Source organism: Lagopus muta, chromosome 3, assembly GCF_023343835.1.
Source record: "Lagopus muta isolate bLagMut1 chromosome 3, bLagMut1 primary, whole genome shotgun sequence".
Taxonomy (NCBI): Eukaryota; Metazoa; Chordata; class Aves; order Galliformes; family Phasianidae; genus Lagopus; species Lagopus muta.
The window spans coordinates 56639493-56654918 of NC_064435.1; the positions used below are offsets into that span (position 1 = coordinate 56639493).

Consider the following 15426-nt stretch of genomic DNA (forward strand, 5'->3'; position numbering starts at 1 on the left):
TAGCCAGAGAGTATCATATATATGCCCACATAGATGCTCAGGGAAATCTGAAGGTGCCATTCAATGCCAGCTGCTGGAGCCTAGACAGCTCAGGACTTGGTTTCCCTCTTTCCCTTTTTTAACTTTAGTGGCAGTGATAACTAATAACATAAACCAAGCAGAGCCGTTTGTATGAGAGCAAATAGTGCTGCATGTAATGCAAAGAACCAGCTGAGAGTTGAACAGATTTAGGGGTAACCCCCATGCTCAAGGTCTGGCAGAGTGCACCAATGAGCTGTGATGCAGATTCAGGAGTTCTTCAGCCTCAGTTGTGCCCAGGAATAATCTAATAAGGGGGTACAGAGGTGGCTGAGAGACCAGCCCTGCAGTTCTTGACTGCTTATTAAAAGTCATGGGAATTTCCATATGTAAGATTTGGCCCCAAACTATTTTTAGTATCTGGGGAGTATGTTTTGTTGCTTGGAGTTTGTGATAAAATGGGGAAATAAGTTCTCATGCCCCTTCGTCTCCTGTTTATCAGTATGGCTGCACTGAATCCAAAAGAAGTGACCTTAGAAAAGAGAACTTTATGTTACAAAAATACTTGCACAGACTATATGGAAAGCATGTGAATATTCCTGAAATATGATCAAAACAAAACCCAGATGACTTTAAGAGATTGAAGTAACATTATCTTTCCTTTATTCAACCCAAGCGGAATTTAAATCTGCTGCAGGCAGTCTCTAGAAATAGCACTTAATGTGATGCCAGAATATCCTGCAGAAAAGGTACAACATATTAATGTATGTAGGTTGTCTTTGATTTCATTTAGTTGTTTGAAAGGGCACAGCCAGATAACCACAGTAATGGTATTTGTGGGACCCACTCATTTGGGATGACTGCTTACACACAGCGTTGCCTGTGCCTGCTGAAGAACAACAATGTCAAGTTAGACCAATATCTCAGTTATTAAAACATATCCGGCTTGTTTTATAGGATTCTGCTTTGAAATTCATAAGACAGTACTTTTTTTTTTTTTTTTTTTTTTAAATATTTACTCTCTTCCTGCCCTTGCCCTAGGGCTGTTGGCCTAATTTTACTTCTCTGTGGACTTCAGGCTCTAGTGGATTTACAAATCATTTTCGAGCTCACCTCAGGTTTTCATTTTGTCCTTGTGTACCTCCAAACCCAGCCTGCAGATGGACCTACCCCAGTGCAGAGACACTGAAATGCTGAGAGACATTGACAGGTATTGGCTCTGAAAGGAATGGGTAGAAGAAATAATTCAGTCAGTGTAGTAAAGCGCACATTAGCATTGAGATCAAAACTACCACCGATTTCAATGGAAGCAAGCTCAGAGTTCTTTTCCTTCTCTCTGCTGGCTTTGTTTTTTGTTGTTTTTTGTTTTTGTTTTTCCCTGCATTTTTGAGTAATTCTTGTTTCTTACAGGCTCTGACGCCTCCATTTTTCTGTCCATCTTGATTTTAGGGTAGAGTTGACAAGAAGAAACAACTACAGAGAAGAAAATAGAGCTGCTGAATGCCATAGCTAGGACTTTGAGGGCTTTTTTCCCTATGAGTTTTGCTAGAGACAGGTGAAGCTTTGAGTCCTGTTTCATTCCCTTCAGTCATTCCCTTTACGTGGTTGGCTGATAACAGCTTTTGAATTTCCCATGCTGTTCTGGACTCCTCCTTAGTCAGCAGATTTCTCTAACTTCATAAGCAGACACTTGAGGTAGAAAAGAATGCAGATGTTCGATATACAAAGCAGAGGAAAAATACATACCTTTTTGTATTTTGCCAATTCCTGGTAATGCCTGCCTAGAGGAATATTAAAACCATATGCTCACATTGGTCTTGGTGCCTTTTGAAATGAAATGCTATCACTTAAATTCACTTTGTTTTTGTTGGTGGTGGTGTCAGTGGGTTTTTGTTTTATTTTGAATTCATTTAAATAAATGTACAAAGATTTCATAATAAAAAAAAATGCTGACACACATTCTTGCACAGAGGACGTAGTTTGCCAGTAACTGACCCTGACTTGCTCTTAGCTGTCTTACTTAATGAGAAATGCATAGTGGGAATGGATGGCTGGAAGCCAGAATCAGGAAGATTTAATTGAGGAGCAAGTGAGAGTGATTAGCTATTGAAATAAGCTACGAAGAGAAGCTGAGGACTTTCCGTGCCTGGATGTCTTCAAATCAACAATCAGGTCTCATGTGGACAAAATAAATAACCGAACAAACATTTATGGATCCTCCACAAAGAGCAACACTATGAAAATCAGTGCTCTGTGATCTGCAGAAGATTGCAGCATTTAATGGTTCCTTCTGGGTTTAAGTCTGAGTTTAGGGCAAATTAGAATGCTGATAATGTGAATGTAACTTTCTGAACCCCAAATTCCCTTGCAGATTTTTTCTCCAAATCTGCCAGACTCTAAATGTCCAAGAACTGAGTGAGTGTGGAAACAATCTTGAAAGAGCTGCCAAGGAAATCACGGGCCGCTGTGTCCCAGGAGATGTTTGTGGGTGAAAACTTATCACAGAGAGAAGCTTTTCCCGCACTAAGGCCCCATGGAGAGAAGGTCTGCCTGCCTCTGGCACTCTTAGGCCTAGAATATCAAACATTTTGACAGACAGCAGAAAGTTCACCTTCAGTCAGTTCTTAAAATGCCCAGCATTACATCTCCTGTCTGTATACAATAAATGAAAGGTAATTAGAAAAGGAAGGACTCGGTAGCTTTTCTTTTCACAGTAAATAATTGAGAGACACCAAATAAGCTGCAGCTATTTCAATCCATTTTTATAGAGTCTCTCTTGCAAAACAAGTGTGCATGTGCTTTGATTTCAGACTAGCATTCTAACCATTTTCTTCAAAAGTAGAAAGAAAAATTGGCTCCTTTGCTTAGTGGGTTCCTGTGATCTGAGGTTGCACAGAGATATTTCCCGTTATCAGTATGCAGCCTCCTGCTTTGAATTGCCAACTTCTGAAATTCTTTTTCAAGCATGCCTGAAATAGAATATTTCATGTGGAAATAAATGAGTTTGTGAAACTCTTTTAATTATTTTACTCCAGTGAAAAGATTAAAATGTTAGTCTCTCACATTCCATACCCTATGTTTTAACTTAAAAGAACATAAAGAAGATTAATCATTTTCATGCCAAATACAGAACAAGAGTATTTTTTTCTTTTCCTCACACAATCCAAAGCCATCAGATTCCTGCACCCACCTGCTGTGCGTATGAGCTGAACGTTATCAAGTACAAATTAAGGATCTGATTAGCAATTGCTTCTGGATGTGGCCTTGCACATTTGTATCTGTTTCACAGTCAAAGCAGAATCAGGCTCCCATGGGATCAAGCACCACAGGGAAATAGAAAGGCTCTGAATCAGCAAATGCAGTCCCTATCTGATTGTAAATGTAGGAAAGAAGTACTGCCTCATTTTGAGAAACCAAATTACATCATGTTAATATTCTAAGTGGCCTGATGAGTTTTTTTGGAAGGGAGGATGTAGTGGTGGCATGGGGCGGCTGGGAATCAAGTTGCTCATGGGCTGGACCTCAGGGTTTGCGTCCTTTGGAATGCTCACAGCCTTGCAGGGAATGTGCAGAGCCTCCTACCAGCTCCCAGGGCAGCCAGGTGCTCCCAGTAAATTACATGGGGATGCTGGAGTATTTCACAAAGCAGGTACTTTTTTTTTTTTTTTTTTTTGCAAAATTGGTTGCTCTTTGCTGCCATTCAGTGAGACCTGGACAAGCTGGAGATGGGCAGAGAGGAACCAGGTAAGATTCAACAAGAGCAAGTGCAGAGTCTTATACCTAGTGTGGAATAACATCAGTGGAGGTTAGATGCTGGCTTGCTCAAGAAGAAAGGCTGAGAGACCTGGGACCATTCATCCTGGAGAAGACTGAGGGGAGATCCTATAAATGTTTACAAAAATCTAAATGGCAAAAGTCAAATGGATGGGGATAGGCTCTTTTCAGTGGCGTGAAGCAGCAGGAAAAAGGGCAACATAACAAGTTCCATACAAACATGAAGAAGAACTTCTTTACTTTGAGGTTTACAGAGCAGTGGAACAGACTGCCCAGAGTCTCCTTCTCTGGAGATATTCAAGACTTTCCTGGAAGCTTCCCTGTGCTATCTCTTCTAGGGACCCTGCTTTAGCAAGGGGTTGGTCTTGATGATCTCCGGTTCTCTTGCAACCCCTATGATTCTGTGATTCCTTACAGAGTTGCTAGAGAATTCCCAAGCAGCCAACTGTGGCAACTCTCCACAGAAAATAATGCTTGAAGCAGTGCACTTCTTCAGAGCAGTTTGCCACCAGAGCCTTCCCTAATAACTGGTGGGTCATTGCCTCTTTACCTTGGATCTTGTCCATGCCTGTGAGTGATTAACCTCCCTAGCTCACTCAGTGGCTTCATCATGAGCAGATTTCCTGGTAAGCTTCGTATTTTTTTTGTGCCTCTCAGGTATTCTGAGTTTCCTGATGGAGCCACTTTGGGCCTCCCAATAGGAAGAAAGGTTCCTGCTCCCTGGACGCTGCCACTGATGTTTGTTCACCTGACTCCCCACCCGTACCCACTGTAGCTATGTGTTACCACATTTCATCGTGCTTTTTCTCCTGAAACACTGCCAAATGCCACTTCACCTTTATAGCCTGAAAAGGAAGTCAGGAAACTTGCACCAAACCTGATCTAGACTTCCTGAGCCAAACTTTTGCAACCTGCTTAGAGGTCCTGAGTTGTGGTAGCCTGAAGGAAGGAGGTGTTAAGATAACCTCTCCAACCCAGGAATCCACTGGATTCCCCCACTGCTGCATGCCAGGAGATGGGCTTTGCCTCTAAGCATTAGTAACCCAAAGAAACATTTTTTCCTCCATTTTCTCTCTAAAAATTGGTGTAAATGAAAGCTATTCAAAACGTAGGAAAACGAAGAGTAGCAAAGCTTAACTTTGTAGAGATATCATTTAAAGGCAAATGCAGTAATGTTTGTGGGATTCTCAGCCTCCGTGTTTTGGAGGTCATGGCAGTGACAGGCAGCTGTCAGTTCAAGCACAGGGAAATAAACTACCTGAAAAATATCAAAGTGAATTGGTTACCTTCAGGTAATTTGGAGATGTGAGGCTTGTCTTGTCTCTTAGATGTTGCCTGTCAAGTTTTTGTGAGGCTCTCATGGCCTAGCTTACAACTTCATGCTTGCACAACCCAGCTGTGGGGGCAAAGGGCAGCCATGGGGTTGGCCCTGGGTGCAGGAGGTGCAGAGATGGCCCTGCTTGGCGGGAACTGAGCAAGCAAGGGCATCCCTAACCTAAACCTTATAGGAATAAGGTTTTGAACTGCTGAAACTTGATTTCAGCAGTTTGATTCAGCAGTAACAGGAACAAGCCTGAGATAGCAGATAACAGATGTCCAAATCAAACGCACTTGAAACCCTCAGAGAGATGTTGGTCTGTCATTAGAGCAATGCTAGACTGTGGCCAGTGGGGACCTGAATGTTAATTTTCCCCTCCCAGTGGTCTGTATTATTTTAAAATTTCCTCTAGCAAGCATTCCATTAATGTGATTTCCTCACACTACATTTAGCTGAGAAAGTTCCATCTCCTTTATTAAAAAATGATTTTTCAAATAAACTTATTCCAGCAGATTTTTGTTCTGAAGATGAGGATCTGAATAATGCTGGAGGAAAAAAATTGCTGCCTTTTCTTTTTCTTTTTCTTTTTCTTTTTCTTGTTCTTGTTCTTGTTCTTGTTCTTGTTCTTGTTCTTGTTCTTGTTCTTGTTCTTTTTCTTTTCTTGTTATTTTTCTTTTTCTTTTCTTTTTCTTTTTCTTTTTCTTTTTCTTTTTCTTTTTCTTTCTCTTTCTCTTTCTCTTTCTCTTTCTCTTTCTCTTTCTCTTTCTCTTTCTCTTTCTCTTTCTCTTTCTCTTTCTCTTTTTCTTTTTCTTTTTCTTTTTCTTTTTCTTTTTCTTTTTCTTTTTCTTTTTATCTACAGAGTGCTGATGGCCAGGACTCATAAGGAACCAAGTGGTCTGACATGGAGCAGCTCCCCACACATCCAATTTGACAAACCAAGAGGAGGCACAGCATTTTAAGGCCAGCTTATCTGGCCTATGGCAGATTCTCAGACATAGTAAAAAACTGCAGCACCATTAACTTCACTGGAGATGGGTCTGCTTACAGCAGGTGGCACAGTGTGAAACGCAGTTGTCTGTCTAGGGAAGGAGGTGTGAAATGTCAGAGGCAGGTCCTGACAAATGACTTATATTTAACAGCAAAAGAGAAATGGAACAAAGTCTCCATTACTTTTTCAATGCAATTAACTGCTCTTCTACTAATACCACAAATCTGTTGCTCTGTGTCCTCCTACAAGCAGTAGATACACACTCACACAGATCACAATTTACAGTGTGCTAATAATTTCTGAGGACTCTTCTCAGGAAAGTCTTACAGTATTCCATGCATTCACAGGTTACAACAAAATTAGGGCAAGGATCCTGAAATATTCCTCCCAGATGTTAAAAAGTCAAAGTGCCCCTGACGTTGGGAACAAAAGAGCTCATGGCCTATTTCCTGGGAAGCCCAAGACACCTACTGAACAGAGCATCAGAGAGGTCTGATGGGATTTTGGTCATGACTGTACCATGCTCTGATCTGAGGTGATAAAGCTGAGGGCATGTCGTAGGGGCAGCAATCCCTGCCAGTGACTGCCAGCTGCTTGCCTGGTAGATGACAGTGTCATCTTGGCAACAAACCTTTTCTTTCTTTCTGAACTCTCTGACTCAGATGAGCTCATTTTTGCAGCTTTTTTCTTTTTAGGGGGATGCCATTCTCTATGTCTTCTGCCACATAGCAAATGTCATACCACTGATTGAAAAACAAACCCTCCAGGCCTTTGTAACTGTTACCTTCGTAATTTCTGGCTACCTTTTAGTTTTCTGAAGGCTGAGACTGTCCTGAGTGATGTGGGAGTGGAAGGGAAGTTGGGAGCATTTATGGCATGCTGCAGCTAGCAGACCCACAGCTGCACACCGCACTCTATCTCACCTTCTGTGGATCAGGCTACGAAGAACCACTCTATTTGCAGCATTGCAAGGAATCAGTTTCTAGGTCTCCAACATTGTTTTATTAATGAAAACCAAAAAGTTCAAAACTGTGCCAATTAGGAAATCTTAACAGGCTTTGCCTTATTCTTCAGATCTGTGGTAGGTCATGTATGGAAGAATATTGTTTCATGCAATTATAAATTAATGAGGAGTATGTTACTAGTGACAATGGACTCTTTGTGGCTTATGGTTTAATGATGAGTACTTTGAAAAGAAGACTTTGTGCTCTCAGGGTAATTTATGTTAGAACAGGAGCATCTGTAAACTGCAGGTGTCTCATTAAATTCTGCTGGTGATTAGAAGAAGCAGCCATGTGCAGAGATGTTCATCAGGGGCTCCATGATTTGTGTTGTCATGCCTGTTTTTTTTCCTGATAGCTACACACTACTTAGCGTTGTTGCTCAGCTGCTATGAGCAGAACTCTGCAAAAATAGCAGGTTTCCATTCAGAAGTGAATGGCATTGGGCCAACTATTGATTTATGGACTGACATATACCCCTGCATAATGACTGCAAGAACGTTTGGTACGTACCTGCTACCTTTCTTCTGGAGTACATTAAAAATAATTTTCCACTTGATAAACGGAGTCATACAGCATGATATTTTTACTGGTCATTTTCATGGAGTGAGCTGCAAAGTGTGGCTTTATACAGAGACACTGTAGAGAGGGAGGCTGAGAAAGTTTGTCTGTATTCCCAGTTCTGATTAAATAGTTTGGCCTGAAGACAAGATGGATATGTGCCCATTTCTTCCCACCCCTGATCTGAGATTGAAACTTGGTATAATGCTTAAATATATATATATATCTGCCTTTAAAAATAATTATTTGGGAGATAAAGTTATAACATTCAAACTTTTAACAGTAGTGGTACATTATTTAGAATCCTCCTTTGTCTTATTCATCTCAACAGCTATATGACATTTATTTTATAATATCCACAGAGTTTCTTTCATAATTCGCTGCTAGCTACATCTTTTAAAGGCAACTATCTTTTAAAATCTTTGCACCTCCTTTGTTTGTGTGGTCCCTTTTTTTCCCCTTTATCTTCCAGTTCAATCTAGAATAGACAAGGAGTGGTGGGACTCTCTCAGTGGTGAGGTTCTCTTTGGGAGGATGTATTTAAGTGACACCAAAGGGCACCAAACTCCTAGGCTTGATTCTGATTTATTTTTTTTTTTTTTTGGTATGCTGAGGTCTTGCAGTGAATGTAGATTATATTGACACCCACTTCTGATCCTGTAGGTCTTTTATAGAGCAGTGAAAAGGGGTCTAAATGTGAGAACGAATTCAAGCATTGCATTTTACTCCTGTCTTGCACAGCACCTATCACAACAAAGCCTTTATCCACTTAGCTCAAAAGAAACAAGAAAATATTTTTAAAAAGTGTTTATTGTCTTAGAAGTTCAGATGGAGAACTTATTACATAGAGACCAAATATGTGCTTTTGGCTCCCCCCATGTAAACCACATCCACAGATGCAAGAAACATTTAGTTTTTTTTGAGTAATAGTAGTTAAGAAAGGCCATTGTGTTTTTTCTGATTTTAAACTGTATGATCAACATTGTAGAAAAGGCTGTATGCAGGCACTGGGGCGTGGAGATGACCCGATCCAATCTCTCACTCAAATATGCCCACTTAGAGCAGAATTCCTGGGGTCTTGTCCTTTTGCATTTGAGTATCTCCAAAGACAGAGAACCCATGACTTCTTCTTTGGGACCCTGTTCCAGTACTTGAACTTCTTCAAAATATTTTTCTTCATGTTAGGCTGGAATTTCCCATGTTCTGCATTGTGTTGTTGCCTTTGTTTGCTCACCACATGCTTCTGAGAAGAGTCTGGCCCCATTTCCTGCATGTTCCATTTAACTGCAGACTGAAGTCGCCTCTGAAGGCTAAAGAAGCCCAATTCTCTCATAAAAATATTCTCCATTCTTAAGCAAGAGCAAAGCTGGATTTGTTTTGTACAACTTTCTTCTGATGAAAAGATGTTGTTATCTTCTTTTAATAGCCCTTCATAGTTCCAGAAATGTCCACAGATGCATACAAATACCAATTAAAAACCTATGCCTATGGATTCAGCATTGCTCCAACTCTGCTCTGCACTCCAGCATAAGTGCTGCTTGAGAACACGTCCTCAGGGAAGCCAGCTTAAGTATTTAGTGCTGTGGAACTGTACACTCCAGCTACCAGATGCCCAGGCAGGTGTAGGGAACCTTTTTTGGCAGGGGGGTTGGACTCAGTGATCTCTGGAGGTCCCTTCCAACCCATACAATTCTGTGATTCTGTGTGTGTGCCTGGGATGAAATCCTTCTTCCATCCAGAGTCAGCATCTTATCTGGCTTTGCAAGGTCCTGGACTTCAAATGAGACAGTGCTATGGTGCTTTGCTGCCTGAAATATGAAAGGAGGGAAGCCCAATAAATCCTTTCACTTCCTTCACACTTTCCAGAGAAAAAAAGTCTTATTTCATAGAGAGTATTCAGACAACTCTTATCTGTTTCCTACATTGAAAAGCAGATGGTATTAAATTTACTTTTACAAACTTCCCGCAGTAGGCTATACTGGGACAGCAGGCCTTTTTCAACAACATGTATATCAGACTTCCAAAATCCCAGAGCTATGGGAATAGGGTGAAGTCAACCTATATTTGGAATTAATATTTGTTTTATTTCACTGCCCTTCTGGACATGAATATGGTGTTGCCCTGAGATGTCAGCTTCAGCCAGGCAATCTGCATTGGAGGAGCATCAGTGAATGATGGCAATAGCATGAGCCAAGTGCCCCACCACTGTGCCAGGGCTTGGATAGGGCCTGCAGCCAGGAGGGGTCCTTTCAGCCTCTGCTCTGCCTTCTTTCTTGGACATACAAGAATGCCAGTTGGTGAAAGTTATGAAAGAAACTATCATCACAGAATCATAGAATCATGGAGTATCCTGAGTTGGAAGGGACTGACAAGGATCATCCACTCCAATTCCCAGTGGATACACCTCAGGACTGAGAACTGGTTAAATATTCATGCATTAGCAGCCTACTAAGACCCCAAAGGTGGTCATATTTCCTAGTGAACTTGCTCTTAAGAACAGGGAGAGTTAGTACTCATAATTTCTTGCCTGTCAGCACTATCCAGACCTTCTTTTCACTTTCAGTCAAAGACTCAAATACTTTGTGTTCTTCATTTTACCTCTTCTACATTCAAAGTTTTTTTTAAGATTTATTAGTGCCTTGGGGTGACTCTGGGCAATGATACCAAGAAAGCCTTGAGGGGAGCCAGCCTGACAGAAGGAGCTGTACTGCACATCCCAAACACCAGCGCACAGCTTTCCTCTAACTTTATAGATCACCAAGCCAAGGACCACCCTCTTACCAAGTGGGTGACAAAATGACAGGGCACTCAACTTCAATAGCTCTACCTGTCAGTGAGTGACATAAGAGGCGGAGATGGGCGATCTGCTGTCCTGAACTATCAGGAGTGCCTCATCTACCTGCTCATCTCTCCAGGTAGTGAAGAGAAGAAGCAGGAGCTATGTCCTGTTGTTCCCTGCCTCTTCCTAAAGCTGGGAGGAAGCAGCTGCAGTATGGGTGGGTCTGCAGCCCTTTTGCCAACATACCAGCTGCCAATGCTGAGCCAATGTGCATGACAGTGACTGTGATGGATGTTGCTGATGTACTCAGAGAGCACCTTTGGACTGATTCTGAGTCAGTGCAGCTGAGCTTGGGCTACAGTGAAATGTCTGTGTTCTCACATACATTAAATGAATATATAGCTCACATTACTCCCCCCTCTGCCTACTTAAAATGCCAGGAGCTTCTGCTGTTTCGCTGACATGAATCAAGAGTGAACACCAAAATGTCAATGAGTCAGGCTGTTGTAAATTGTGATCCAGCTGGAGCCCTAAAGTATGCCTAATATCATATGTGAATTAATCTAAGTACATATACAAGGGAAAACAAACACAAAAAGAATGAGGCAGATCCCTGCTACTTTGCAGATTCCTACTGCAGACATTTCAGTGGTACTCATCACTTTGTTGGCTGAGTCTTGGCTTCACTTCTTTGGTTTAAAGAGATATCTACTGAAATGGCAGTTATGCAGTATACTTGCATTAACTAATGCTTCTTCAGCAATATTGCTTTGGCTGATACATTACTGTTCATCTGACATTTTCTAAGAGCTGGAGATGTGAGTTTGATCCATCAAATTTAACTCTTCAATCACATAAGAAATCTTAGTGAAATCAATGGGTAAAGATGTGGAATTTGATTAAGCATTTCATTAAGTCTTCATTATTCCTGCGCAGTGTGTGATGTTCATTCATATTACTAATTCATCTTGCATTTGCCCAATTTGTACAGAATATAGTGGGAAAAATAAAAATGCTGTGTACTTGGACTTGATCCTCATGGGTCTTTTCCAACATAGGATATCCTACGATTCCATTATTCAGTGAACATTTACATAAAGTTACAGTTCATCAAGCAGATGCATGAACATTCATGTGCACACCTGCTGTGTTTATTCCACAAACAGTTTAATAGGATGACTAAAGGAAAGCCTCTGGATGTATGTTTGTAAGGGTTATTTTTTCTTCTTCCATGCTCTAGACTGGAGCTGTAGTGTTAATCCATGTGAAAGCATATCTGAACCTGAGTTTGGCATTTATTTGTAATCTAGAATCAGATACTATTTGTATAAGTACATTTGCTCAGTCTGAAGAGAAAGCTCCAGGGGAGACCTGATAGGGGCCTTTCAGTATCTAAAGAAGGAGCTGTAAGATAGAAGGGAACAGACTCTTTGGCAGGGTCTGTGGTGACAGGACAAGGGGAAATGGTTTCAAACTGAAAGAGGGGAGAATTTAGACTGAATATAAGGAAGAAACTTTACAATAAGGGTAGTGAAGCACTGGCACAGGTTGCCCAGAGATGTGGTGGGTGCCTCATCCCTGGAGACACTAAAAGTCAGGCTGGACGGGGCTCTGAGCAACCAGATGTAGCTGTAGGTGTCCCTGTTCACTGCAGTTGGAGTCAGACTGGGTGATCCTTAAGTGTACCTTCCAGCTCAAATGAAACTACGATTCTATGATAAAAGCTAGATTTTGAATACTGGAGTAACAACATGGATATTTACTCACCTGCTATATATTCGGTTGTATGGGAACTGCTGAATCATGGCCTGAACCTCTGATTGATCACCTGAGGCGAGCAATGAGTCAGCCATGGGAGCACAGGTGAAGGTGATTCTTCTGGAGATCCGTCCTTTGGAGTTTTACAGCAAGCCAAGCATAAGGGTAAGCACTCTATCTACTCCATTTTTGGTATAATAACCTGCTTAGCCAAACTCTCGTTTATTTCATGATTATGACATTTGTATATTCATTGACTATATATCAGTCTATCAATCAGGCCTTTATTTCATGTAATAAATATTTAGCCACTGACAACTATCATCTGTAAGATTAGAATGGTGCTTAATAATCCTTGTACTGGAGGAAACTTTAACTCTTGGAAACTATTTTTTCAGTTATAAATAAACTTTCTTGGTATAGAGGACAAAATCTTTTTCCTAAGAATAGTGATAAGGCCTGAAATGTCTCACAGAGAATTGGAGAAAAAGTAATTTGAATGTATTTAAAATTTGGAGTAGGAAATATGTTCTGCTTTATTCTTTTCAATGGAAAAGAAGAAGAGCACTTTGAATTCCACAAATGCCCAAATATTAATTTGGGATACTGGTTGAAGCATCTACTTTCTTTAGGTACTAACACTTAACCTCTTACTTTAAAGAAAAAAAAAAGTAATCTTGTTCTTTCCTATAACTTCTCATGTCATACTTTTAAGAGAGTGAATCCATTCTGAACTCAATAGAGTCTGGTCTCTTCCTTCTGTAGTATAAATCCTGGAGAGATTATGACTAATTTAAGCAGAATCTCATGGTGTTTTTTTTTTCTACCTACCTGCAAACTGCTGAGGAATCAGCAAGGGAAAAATAAGTGCTATTCACGGTAGTTTCCAGCTTGGATTACATGTATCTTGAAAGCACTAGCAGCAGATGCTTGTGGAAGTGTTTTTGTACTCAGTCATATGTATGTCCTCCTAGCTGTCATCACCACTTATGTGTCTTTCTAGTATAGGAAGAAAACCCTGGCAGTTTACAGAGGGAGGGGGGGGGAAAAAAAAAAAGAAGTAATCCTAGAGTTTTCAAGGAGCTCAGCAATTACTGCTGCTTAGGGGGCCTGGCTGGCAGGCTATTTATCAAATTTGAAAGAGCCCCATAAGATTATGGATCGTAACCTTCCTGGGGACTTAACCATTTTGCCACTTATAAACATGTAACACTTTTGTTGAGAAAAGCACTCCTACAGGTGGATTTCATCTTTCATCTCTTCTGGGCTTCTGAGAGCATTTGCCAGGATTGCTGAGCTGATTGCACAACTCCACTGATAGTGATTATGGTTTTTCTTACAGTTGCTTGTCCAGATATGGAAACTGATACTAGAAGCATCAGATTTTGATGTCACAGTCTTGTACTCATTACAAGCTGAATTTCATCACCTTCCAACCCAACTGCATACCACATTGTGATCTGCCAAAAGGTAGGTAGCATGGTCTGTGGCTTCAATTCTTTTTCTTAAAATTACAAAAGAAATTAAAAGAGCATTTTGTGTCCACACTTTTTCACCACAGAAAAAATACATATCAGTGCAGAGTCCCTAACTACTTCTACATCCTGATCCCATTTTTTACCACTTGGAAGCATTTTGTTCAGTTCATGTTTCCAGTTGAAAGGAAATAAAGCCTTCTTTCCTTCTTCCCCTGTCCCGAACAAGTGGTCTAGCACCTACTGCTGCCTTAAGCAATACATCTGAATGCTTTTAGTGAAAGGGGTCCAGCAGACTCCCACTAGGCTTTAGGTAGGCTCTGTATAGGAAAAACTGTGGCTACAGTAATGACCTGCTGTTCTGGGTTAGTCACCATTACGTCAACCCCAGAAGCGCAGAGGACAACAGGAAAATCCTTTGGGTCATGTTTTGCTTTGTTTCATATCACCGTAGTGCATGACTGTGGCTTGCAGATCTTTTTGAAAAGGATGCTATATCAGAAGGACAAAAATCTGCATTGAGGAAGAAGTTTTGCATGAAAATGTTGAGGAAAAGGGCCAAAATTATTTTTCCTAAAGATTATGAAATAAGCTTCAACTGAATTAGCTCTTGTAAACTGTGGGAACAGATAAGTGTATTTAAATTATTGCAGAGTTGAAACACCTGCTGTTAACCAGGATGCAAAGAAGGAATAAACAATGACTTAACGACATTCCTCTTTCACAGAGAGCCATAAATATTGGTAGAAAGTTGCTGAGTAAGGCATGAGTACAGCAAGAGGTAGAAATAAATCAAGAGGTAGTGCCACTTTTATAGGGAGAAAAGGATTCAGGAACAGACTGACCAGGCACAGAGATGGGGCTGAGATCAACTTAAAGGGAACAGAATTGTTGGATTAAGTGTCCATTTCCAGTACAGTCAAATGCTATTAGTGAACCTATATAAAAGGAATCGTTTTTTATCTGGAGGAGTAGCAGCTCTGGAGATAACTGAAAGTGAGAAACTAAGCAGAAACCACCACAGCCCACGTTAACATCATAACCAGGATGCAGAGATGGAAAGGGAAAACAGCCAGGGCCCAACAGCAGGCAGGACATTCAGCAGCACCCACCTGACCCAGCCAAACCCTTGAGCCAGCTGGTTATGTTTTCACATCGGTGGTAAGGCAAAAGGAAAGCAGCTCTGTCAGAAAGGAGCACCTTCTGACCAATGGTTTACCGTGTTCGATTAACTTTGCAAGGTGCACAAGGCGCTGGAGAATCAGACTCTTAGATTATCCCTGTCTGCATTCATTGCTGAAGTTGTACCAAAGCCAGCCAGAGGGGCTGTGTAAGTGAATCTCACTCTCACAGTCCAGCCATGTACACATAATCCTACTGTGTTCTATTGAGGGGTTTCTGAGGCACTGTTTGTGAGGACTGCTCTCAGTATCATGAAAGGAAGGAATGAAACTTAATGACCAGGGAAAGTGCATGGTGTGGGGGAAGGAGGTCCCTGTCAGGTAATGGTGCCTGAAACTGAGTCCCAAAGAGTTTGGAGAAAGCTGTCAAAGGCAGTTTCCCTTCCTAAATTCAGGTAAGGAGAAGGATCCTCTGAAAAAGTGACATTCCACCAGCATTTTGCTGCTACATTACATTTTACTATGGGTTTTAGTTTTTTGTTTCACTTACCCTTGTGACTAAGAAGTGTCTGTTCCCTTGTGAAGGAGTTGCAAGAGCACAAAGGTAATCTAGCAATAACAGAATCACTGTAC

At 41.1% G+C, this 15426-nt stretch overlaps 1 long non-coding RNA gene across 5 annotated transcripts in view; it reads left to right on the forward strand.

Annotated features, from left to right (window-relative positions):
• LOC125690941 (uncharacterized) overlaps nt 1–15426 on the forward strand; it is a 31831-nt gene that overhangs the window by 4631 nt on the left and 11774 nt on the right. For 2 of the 5 annotated variants that reach the window (XR_007375844.1, XR_007375847.1), the window contains exons 1-2: nt 3734–12362; nt 13540–13667. This is a non-coding gene — a long non-coding RNA (uncharacterized LOC125690941). Of the gene's footprint in view, nt 1–3733; nt 12363–13539; nt 13668–15426 lie in introns of those variants that run through there. The other 3 variants (XR_007375846.1, XR_007375843.1, XR_007375845.1) reach the window with 3 other exon arrangements.